The sequence below is a fragment of the Mauremys reevesii genome, linkage group 1 (genome assembly GCF_016161935.1).
Source record: "Mauremys reevesii isolate NIE-2019 linkage group 1, ASM1616193v1, whole genome shotgun sequence".
NCBI lineage: Eukaryota > Metazoa > Chordata > Testudines > Geoemydidae > Mauremys > Mauremys reevesii.
Genome location: NC_052623.1, coordinates 43,086,138 through 43,096,845, shown reverse-complemented (window position 1 = coordinate 43,096,845; position 10,708 = coordinate 43,086,138). Strand labels below are relative to the sequence as shown.

At 46.1% G+C, this 10,708-nt stretch overlaps 1 long non-coding RNA gene across 1 annotated transcript; it reads right to left on the bottom strand.

The window, feature by feature from the left end:
• Positions 1-2,786: 2,786 nt before the first annotated feature.
• On the bottom strand, positions 2,787-9,485 carry LOC120392085. Its single transcript, XR_005591595.1, has 2 exons — positions 9,238-9,485; positions 2,787-3,702 (listed from the first exon to the last, which is right to left on the bottom strand). It is a non-coding gene; the product is annotated as an uncharacterized LOC120392085 (long non-coding RNA).
• Positions 9,486-10,708: the final 1,223 nt, after the last annotated feature.

Below are 10,708 nucleotides of genomic sequence, written 5' to 3'. Positions count from 1 at the left end.
GGGCTGTGCCTCAATACGTCAGTAGGGATGAGTAATCTGTCCTGTAACTATAAAAGTAGGTCCTGGAGTGCACATCTTTGTCCAGCCTAGGGGGCAGTGGAGTGTCCTGTCACTGATTGAGCTGTGTCTATTGCCAGGGGGCACATATTCGTAGTATGTCTGTAGAGTCTATAGGAAACTATTACTGTGCTTTGTTTGACAATAAACCTGGCTCGGGTTCCTTCGTACCTTACTAGAGTCTGTGGTCTTTGGGGGTTCTCTCGGGGTTTGCTGTGTCAGCAATCTGCGCAGAGCTGGGACAGCACACAGAGGGAACACGCACGCAGCCGACTGTTATTATCATCGAACAAGAGCAGATCACCACAATGGTAGCTACTGACAACACATGATATGCCCACATCTTGAATACTTCATGCAGATGTGTTTGTCCTGTCTCAAAAAAGATATATTGGAATTGGAAAAGGTTCAGAAAAGGGCAACAAAAATGATTAGGGGTATGGAACGGTTGCTATATTAGTAGAGATTAATAAGGCTGGGACTTTTCAGCTTGGAAAAGAGATGACTAAGGGGGGGGATATGATAGAGGTCTATAAAATAATGACGGGTATGCAGAAAGTAAATAAGGAAGTGTTATTTACTCCTTCTCGTAACACAAGAATTAGGGGCCACCAAATGAAATAAATAGGCAGCAGGTTTAAAACAAACAAAAGGAAGTATTTTTTTACACAACACACAGTCAACCTGTGGGAATCCTTGCCAGGGGATGTTGTGAAGGCCAAGACTATAACAGGATTCAAAAAAGAACTAGATAAATTCATGGAGGATAGGTCCATCAATGGCTATTAGCCAAGATGGGCAGGGATGGTGTCTCTAGCCTCTATTTGCCAGAAGCTGGGAATGGGCGACAGAGGATGTATCACTTGATAATTACCTGTTCTGTTCATTCCCTCTGGGGCATCTGGCTACTGACAGGATACTGGGCTAGATGGACTTTTGGTCTGACCCAGTATGGTCATTTTTATGTTCTTCAGAAGCACAAGAGTACATAAACTGCAAAGGATACTATTCCATTGTTATGCAGGCCCTTGTCAACCACAGTGCCTGATTTATGGACACCAACATGGATTGTACTGGAAAAGTGCATGATGTTAGGGTTTTCCACAGATTGTGAGTTTACCTTTGTGGACAGGCTGGGACATTATTCCCACCAAAGGACATTGTCATAAACAGAGTAACTGTTCCAACTGTTATTTTAGAGGACTGCACATATTCCCTTTTGCCTTGGCTTATGAAACTATATAGTGATCTCAGAGACAAAAGAAGGTTTAATTACACTCTCAGTAGGTGTAGAATGGTGGTTGAATGTGCATTTAGCAGATTGAAATCTTGTTGGTGCTGTTTACAGAACCATTTGGATTCCAGTGTTATCAGTGCTCTCTGCATTACTGTGGCTTGCTGTGCTCTCCACAATGTTTGTGAAGCTAAAGGTGAGCCATTTCATCCCAAGTGGACTCATGACCATGACAATATGGGATTGCTGGACCAAGTACATACAGCCAGTAAGTGTAATTGTCACAACTAGAGCAGGATGCACACCTGCAGGGTTGCTTTGTGTGACCACATTATGGAATTTGTGATACAGCAGGGCCAGGGCCAGGGAGCAGTGGAAGAGGGGAGATATATAAGCCATAGGCTAATTAAGGCATGATTCTCTGTAGACTAGGGAAGGTTACTACAGGTTAACTGGAGCACCTGTAGCCAATCATGGCCCTGTCAGGAACCTAATAACCTCCCCCCCCCCCACTTTTGCTTTAGGCAGACAGTGTGGAGTGAGGAAGGAGAGAGGACTGGAGCTTGGAGGTGTGTTGCTGAGGATTAAAAGACCAGAGAACTGGGGGAAGGGACACCCTGCTCCAGCAGATCAGGGAGACTCCCTCTCCCAGGGTCAAGGACCAAGTAACCCTACCCAAGGGGAAAGAGGGTAAGAAACCGACAGGGATTGAGAGGGGCTGGGTCTCAGAGTGTGGTGCAAACCCGCTTCCCTCCTCTACAACCTTCCTGGGCCACATGTGGGGCTCTTGGTGCCCCAAGAGCAGGGGCAAGGGCTGGTGTCCTAGCCCCCCGGCCAAGAAAAGTGTGGGACCCACCATACCAATGCTGGCCATTTTGTCACAACTTGCATGGACCAATGGACACGGGAGTGTATGAATCTGTCTTTACAGTAATATCAACAGTGAATGAAGTACTCTCGCTGTTTGCTATGAGTTGGGGGGACAGTAGTTGATAGGATTTTGGAAGAGATGACTGCTTATACTATGGTTGGGGTGTGTGTGATGGGACGTGCCCCCATCCTACTGATAGAAAGACTAGTGACCATTCTGGTACTCAGGTAGTGCCAATTAGATGCACATGCAGAACATCTTCCACCTGAAGAAAGGGTGCTTAAAAAGATGAAACTTGACACATGGGGGAGTTTGCCCAGGATCAGAGGCTGCTAGGGAGTGCTAGTGAGCTCCAGTAGCAAGAGGAGCCCAGCCTGAGGCAGTAGCTAGTCTTTCCTTTCCCTGCCCTTTGTGGGGGACAGACTGGCACTATAAGTCTGATATGGGTGAGGGGCCCTGGAGGGTTGCTCCCCGCCAGTGACCTGGGGAATGCTGCCAGGGATTTGAAGTAATTGGACTGAGACAGGACCCCAGGAATGAGCTGAACTCCTGCTGGGAACAGAGATTGCCCAGGAGTGGGGGCTCCCGTAGGTGACCCCAGAGACACTATGGCCGAGCCCAGGCTGAAGGTCAGCTTATTAACGGGAGAAATGGTGGTTCTTATGTATGTTTACTTATGCTGTTTGTATTATAAGCTGGGGGGAGGGGAAGGGGTTCTTGTACATTTGTACTTTTCTGTGTGATGAACTGTGATTTTTACTTATGAATCTGAAAGGATACATTAAGATATTTTTGCATATGACTTCCCACTTATGCCTCAAAGTTTTTATCTCTTCTTTGAAATGCACTTTAGGTAGCTCATTTGTAGTGATGGTAATAACCTTTTGTTAATTAATTCAAAGCCTTTATTTGTTCACATGACTGTATTAGAAAATAACAAGATTTAAAAAAAACTGATAGGCAGGCCAGCTGCCATGAAATTACCCAAACAGAAATAAAATAAAGTGCATAGCACTAACAATGAGCAATGAAACCAGTGCATTGGAAACTCCCCTATTTTCAAGTGTCCCCTGCCCCCACTGTTCTCCTTTGCCCTCCTAGTGCATTTTGAATGCACTTGGTGCTGCTGCACCGGGGTGGAGGACTGCACAATATGGTAGTGTGGAGGGGACTCCGGATGTGGGCCTGGAGCAGGAGGTGCGGGTGGAGCAGGAGTCTGCACTCTCATAGCCATGAACACAAGCAGCCTCTCAAACAGGCCCTTCTGCTGTGCTCGATCTTCCTCCCTCAAACAACGTTCCTACTCAAGGAACTGTGCTTCCAGTCTCTCCTTGTGTTTTGCAGCCTCCCTCTGCCTTTCACCTTGAAATGTCCATCCTTCTCCCTCTAATATTGTAGCTGCTGGGTGACTCTATCCAGGATATCTACCATAAGGTCACTGCAAACACGATCACATGATGTGGTCTTTAACTGCATCCTGAAAGTATGACCCCTGCCAGGCTCCTAGTGGACTGTAGCTGGTCTGCAGAGGTGGAAGGCTCTGAAAACAGAAATGAAACAGTATGCTAGTCTCAGTATTGCAGAAGAATTTCACTACATCAGCAGAGGTGTCTTTGGAACCTCAAGGCCAAAAACTGACACTTTATATATTTGTGCTTCAGTATATCCTGAGACCAGCATTTTAATTCCCAGATGCTTCTTGGGCACCACTGAGAGTTAAGTGATGCATAAAGGCTTTACATATAATAGTGAGATGAAATTTACAAAATTCCTTTAAAGATATCTTTACAAATTTCAGGTCATTTTAGACTGGGTGGGAGGATGGTACCACTCCCTATGGTTTGCTACGTATGGTTTCCACAGTCCTTTCTGGAGGATGTAACAGTTCTGGAGATTCCTGAATGGTAAAGGGATATTCTGGTCCAAGCTACTGGTGGCAAACCAGCCATTTATGCTAAAGAAGTTTTCAAGCTTATGTAGAAATGTTGCTCAGTCACCAAGTGGAGTGGGCTGGTGATCTACAAAGGAGGGCCCAGAAAGTACACTGCCCTGAAATGTGACTGCCCACTGGGTTTCCTACTACAGAAAAGTTTGCAGCTATCAGCACCTGGGATTGGTTGACGATTCATGGGGAAATCAACAGGATGCTGTGCTAGCTTCCACATGGATTACTGCCTCCCTGTGAACTGCTAAAAGCTCTGCATTCATGTAGTTACCCCAGTGCAGCTACGGCTTATGATACAGCCTGAATGGACTACATCTATCTATGGACCACGTGCAAACACCCCCACGCAATATGGACTCAGAATAGGGAATGGAACATCTAAGTTTCTGCCCTCTGAAGCATACTTCTTTAAGAAAGAACTTCATCCCTGCACATTTCGGGGCAGCATACAACCCCCTGGTGTATTTAAGACAGTAAATTTGTCACCCATGGACTGCAGTCCCTATCCCCTGCCCCAGTACAGGTGGCTTGGTAAGCTCTGGCGTGGCCGATTTGTATGGTGCAGCACACTGTCTGCAGGGAAGGCAAGGAAAGGCTCTTACCTTTAACACTCCAAGACATCTTTGTAACAATGTGCCAGTATCTAGTAAATATTTCATTATAACTGTTTGTTTAACTGTTGTTTGTGCTTCCTGGTAACAATTTTGAATTCCACATAGTGGTGGGAGGGGTGGGAGACACCAAGGTGTTGGCGTGCATTCCTCCGTTATCAGATACACACTGCTACCCGCAGCTTGCGATCATTATTTCATTGGGTGATAAGCCAGAAATCCCTCCCAACTGTATCTTAATTACAACAAACATGGAGGCAGAAACTTATTAGGCTCCGGTGCCACCTCTGCCTTTTCTGTTCCTGCTGCCAGTTCTGTGGCTATCTGCTCCCCTGGGGTCTCCACAGACAGCTCCTCCAACTATGGAACCAGGATGTGCTGTAGCTGTTCCAGCAGCATAGCCTCCTCCAGGACTGTCATGAGCAGCAGAGTGACATCATAAGCTTCATATAGCGGCTGTTGGCTCCTCTCAGATTTGGGGGTTAGAAGGTTGTCATCCTGGCTGATCAGACTATCATGAACTGCTGTGGGCTCTGTGCTCAGTGCAGTTCCCAACACCCAGTCAAATTCCTCATGAAAGAGAGGATGAGGGCGAGTTCCCTGAGATGTGGTTCTCATCCCTGGTTTTCCAGTGATCAGTCTTGGTCAGCTTGATCTCTCTGCATTGGCCGCCGGTCTGTAATGGACCATCACTCGAACGCCCAACACTGCCAGCTTCTTGGATGTTTCTTGGCACACATGGTCATTTCTGGAACTCTGACTGAAGTTGAACGTCTTGTTCACCTCACACCAGAGATTTACCAGAATTGGACTGTGACCATGTAGTAGTGTTCTTGGTGCAGGACTTTTCACCAGCCATAGCTAATGCAAGAGATGGTTCACTCTGTTTGCAGTTCAGTGGTCAGAATAAAATGGAAGGGTTAAAGGCTGAGCAGCTATACTTGAAACAGGGTGGTGACTTGGCTAGTCTTGAGATAGAAGGGCCAAGAAACACTGTTGCATGGGTTTGTGGGGTGGTGTTGGCAACTTTGAGGACACAAGTCTGGGGACTTGGGAGCAAGCTGCAGCCAAACTGCAAAATGACCTGAGTCCCACTGGAGTTGGGCTGGGACCCATCCACTTGGCAGGTCCTAGCACCCGGGTCTTGGGGCATACTGATCCAAGTCAGACAGATTTGTGTATGGTCAGAAGTGGGGCTTGAGCCTGAGCTTACACTGCCATGTAGACATCAGTGACTAACTGAATCTGGGTCATGGGCAAGAGCTGGATGATTACTATACTCTGCCAGGAGAAGACTGGTAATATTGTTAGGGTAGGAAGTCATGGAGATTTGATCTGTGCCTTTGACTGAGGGTCTTGAGGAGGGGGTGTGTTGATTGGGGGAGAGCCTGTTCGGGGACAGCGGGGAAGGCAGAGCTTGGTGGAGGGGGCTCATTTAGGGTCTCTTCTGGGCATATTGAGTTGGAGTAAGATTTTCAAAAGTGCCTACATGACTTATGCTCCTAAGTGCCACCAACTTTCAACAAGAGTTTGGCCTATAAAGTGCCTAAATCACTTTTAAATTTTTTATCCTTGGTGTTACATTTCTAGTACAGAACCCAAAGCATTGTCTGGGCACTTAAATAAATGTGAATTAATTTTAAAAGATCTGCTGGAAAGAAAGGTTATTTAAAACATTATTTGAAGTGTTTAATTAGTTGTTAAAACTGATAGTTAAACTCCCTCCTCTAAAACATACAGCAATGATGTTAAATGTCAGCAGTTTCTCATTTGCATGCTAGAACAATCTCTTGTCGCATTTATCTGGTATTTAACATTGAAACCAAAGGATAGAAATAGCTGGAAAGAAAGACTTTAAAGAATTGCACAGAAGGCAGCATCACTCAAACCAAGCAACTCCTTCAGCAAGAAGCTGAAAGAGTTTTGAGGTGAGAATACAGTTCATCTGAAATAAAATGGCTCACAGAGTCTGTCTTCTAAGTATACTCATGCTATAATTGTGCTACTCTGTCAGCCTGTTTAAGATAATGCATTATGGAGTGTTCTGGCCCACTCTTAGAAGCTTTGAAGTAATTTGTGCAGTGTCCTACAGACTCATTTATTTCTACTCTCAGATGTAGAATCATTTTAGGCTAGCAAGGCTAGGGAGTTTCTAAAATACAATAATCAATTTAATTGGCATATAATAGGGAGTTAGGTCTGGGTCTGGAATGAGACAATGATTTAATGTATGTTTCTATATCTCCCTGACAAGGCAGGGTTGTTTTCTACAATTTCTATTTTTTTGGTAATGTTTCTTTGCTGACTGGCAAGCTTCCTGCACCTTGGCAGGGAATTAGATGAGATGACCCTCGTGGTCCCTTCTAACACTAAGATTCTGTGATTCTATGCTGAAAAGAATTTCCTGCTGGTTCCATCATTATTATTTGTTTCTAGTAGTGCCCCCATGTGTTAATCACCTGCCACACATAAGAGGAGACATGTTCCCTGTCCAGAAGAGCTTAGGAGTTAAACTGGTGAAGGCTGTGTGGATGCTCTTTTATCTCTGTTTAAACCAGGCTTAACTTGGTTTATCTTAAGTTGAATGGGAATAGGTCTCAGGGCTGGTCTGTGCACAGTTCTTGCAACACTTTCACTGTATCTGTTTAGAAAGTAATGAGTTCAATCAGTGCTGTCCCTAGCCCGGGTGGTATAAAGGTGCTTGCATATACAGAAATAAGCTAAACCAGTATAAACAAGTTAAAACTGATTTAGTTAATGTGGTACAAAACCTGAGGTGTACACAAACCCTAAACTAAACCAAAATGAGAGGGTCCACACAGGGGTCTGGCTCTGTTTTAAATAAATGGGTTAATGCTGGCAACAGAGCTCTGCTCAGGCACAGGCGTCTGTGCTAGCAGAACAGACACCTCAAAGACTCGTTGTTGTTGCTCTAGATGGTGTTCCTTATGGAAAGCATGGTGGCTAGAAGCTGGGATCATTGTCTTTTTATGACTATTAAAATTTTGTGTATTCTGCTTTTAAATATCTGAAGCAATGGGGTTTCCATTGCTACCTTTTAGAGACTATTCTTCAGTCTCCCCATGAGAATGTTTTCCCTGATATATTTAACCTCCATTGTCATCTTAATTTGAACCCACAGCTCCTTTGTGCCTCTGGCCCTCTTCTTGACTGACTTAAAACCCCCCTCTTCTTCCTTGGGGAGTGAACTAAGGGCCTAATCTTGTGCCCACTGAAGTCAATGGGAGCTGGGCCATTAACCCCAATAGATACAGGATTAGGCACTCTAAGAATCTGGGTATAACTGCTATGAGGCCAAATGCTACAGCAACACAAGTGTTGCGTGCTCTGATATATATATGGCAGCTGAATCTATGAAAGGTAACATTTTAATGATGGGAGGGAGGGTGGCTATGATCCTCCTGAAGCAAAGGCACTACAGATATTGGCTAGAGCCAGGTGAGCTTCTTCACACAACTCTGTTAATGCACATGATGGAGCCTTTATATGCCTGCAGCACCCTTGCTAGTCAACTACAAGGGCTCTCTTTACCAGAGCCTGTTGGTCATGATGCAATGGGCCAAGCAATCCCGTGGTTTTGGGATGTGGACAAGCAGGAACTAGAAATCACCTGTGAAGTGGAGGACAGTCTTACGCACTAGCTGACTGCACTCACTCTGCAATCAAATGTTTTCATGGTTTCGTATTGGCACCACATAAAATGAAAACTCTGCCGCAGCCTGGAACTGATTTGGACAACTGTGTAAACTGGTATGATTGTGACACAACTGCTGTCATTGGCAGCTGTGTTACAGTACAAACAGCACTTAAAAAAATTCTATAGATCACATACTTAGTATAGCAGTGTGTACCAACACCATGAGAGGGGCTTTAGAAAAAGTAATGCTTATGAATCTGGAGCTGCAGGATGTACCTTTTTGTTGCACCTTGGAGGATTTGTTACTTTGTTTTTTAAACCCAGCTTCAGAAAGGTGCAAAAAGAGGAAAAACCTTCCCAGCAAACTTCAGCACCTCAAACAAGTACATACTGGGCATTGTAATGCTGTTATGCCTTTCTAGGAGACTTTGGCTGTTGGTTCTAACACCCTGTAAGTGTCCGCTGTTGGGGTCGCCCCTCCCTGGGGTGACTGGGAGCCAGGCCGCCTCACTACACGAGTCCAGTGAGCTGGTGAATTAGCCTGGTGAGGCAGGAAACAGTCAGGAGCTCAGGCCCTCAGGCAGGGGCTGAGCAAACAGTTCAGGATTTAACCAGCCCAGGCTCTGGGTTCTGAGCGTCGGGGCAAGGGGGAGACTGCCACCTGGGAGTGGGGTGGCAGGGGAGACGCAGGCCCACCCACTCCACTGCGTCCCAGCCCGGGGCCCTAACAGCGGCAGGCAGCCTGCTGCTGTGTCAGTGGGGATCCTGGCCGCAACACACTGACATGGGCTCTGGGTGTGCGGCAGCCAGACTAGGGTCAGCTACCCCTGGGCTACTTCCGACCTCCCCCTCTACCATTACCTGCGTCTCAGCGGCGTCTTCCACGGCGTCCAACACCATGGGCTCCTCGGGATACTGAGCGAGGGGTAAACTGGGCAGCTCCTCTGGGTCTCTTTGTACCCGGTCGGCTTACTGACTCTTCCGGCGTCTGGTCAGCATCCAGCCTCCGCAGGTATGGCCAGTCCTCGGGTCAGTCACAGGCGGCAGGAGTCTCCCCAGCAGGAGCTAGGGCATCAGCGTCTGGCCTCTCTGGTGGCCAGGCAGCTTCTGAGCCCTGGGGTTGGGCTTTTATACTTCCTGCCCTGCGCCTTGACCTCTGGGGGGCGGGCGCAGGCTCCAGCGACTCCACCCACTTTGGCATCCGCAGGGGCTCATTCCTCTCTGGGGTGGTTGGGAGCCAGGCCTCCTCATTACCCCTTCTCCTTGGAAACAGCTGCAGTGTTTCTCATGAGCATGTGGCCATACCATTGGAAGCCCATTTCTTTTTGCAACGTGTTAAACATGATGAGATTTATTTTATGAACTGGGTGAGTATTTTGAGGCCTGTAAATCAAAACTAGTTTGCTTCCTGATGTATTTCATGCTCTCAGTAATAGCTCAGCCTGGATTATGAGATAGGATGACTGAAGAAATTAGTCATTTTCTGTTGTGCCTTCTCTGAGACTGAGAGATTCCAGAGACTGATCGTCATCCTCATTAGATGCTTGATTATAACATCTGTTTAAAGAAGCTGGAAATAGGCTAAGTGAGGAAGCTTCTTTAGGTACCTGTAGACCCCAAAGCAAAGGAGATCTTCACAACTAAATTCAAAAGGGATCCATTATTGTAGTGTTTCTCAACTCTTTTGATACTAGGGACTAGCTTGCTGCCTTCCTAAACTGTGTCAGGGAGAACGCTGGGACTGGCACCAGTCCATGACCGATTGTTGAGAAACACTGCATTATTGTATCTGACTAAAGGCTCCAGCTTCCCCCAACGCCTTAATTCATGTCCTCTGATCGCATTCAGCTTTTCCAAGTATACCTACCCTTCAGCTTTCCCTTCATTGAGGGAAGGGGGAAATAGTTGAAAGAATACTAAGGTTGCAAAGTCAAGCATTTAAAAGTAGGGCTGGTCAACAAATTTCCATCAAAACTGTTTCCCTGGAAAACTGGGTTTTCTGTTAAATGAAAAATTTTCACCAAAAGCGTCTGCTTGTTTGTGGACACATTCAAGATGTAATCCAAAAATGAACTGACTGAAAGCTTAAATTTTCAGTAGTAAACTAGAATATTTCTATTTAAATGTTGCTGCTGTGCCTCATGAATGTTGTAGTTTGGGTGATTTATGATCCTATCTTCCTATGGGTCAAGCTTTCTGTCTGGATTACATCTTCCATGATACACCATGGCCTGAACTCCTATGATGCACCCACTCCCTGCACCAAGAGGAGGGAAATGTGGTGCATTATGGGAGATGTAGTCCGGCCAGAAAGTCCAGATTATAGAGGTGA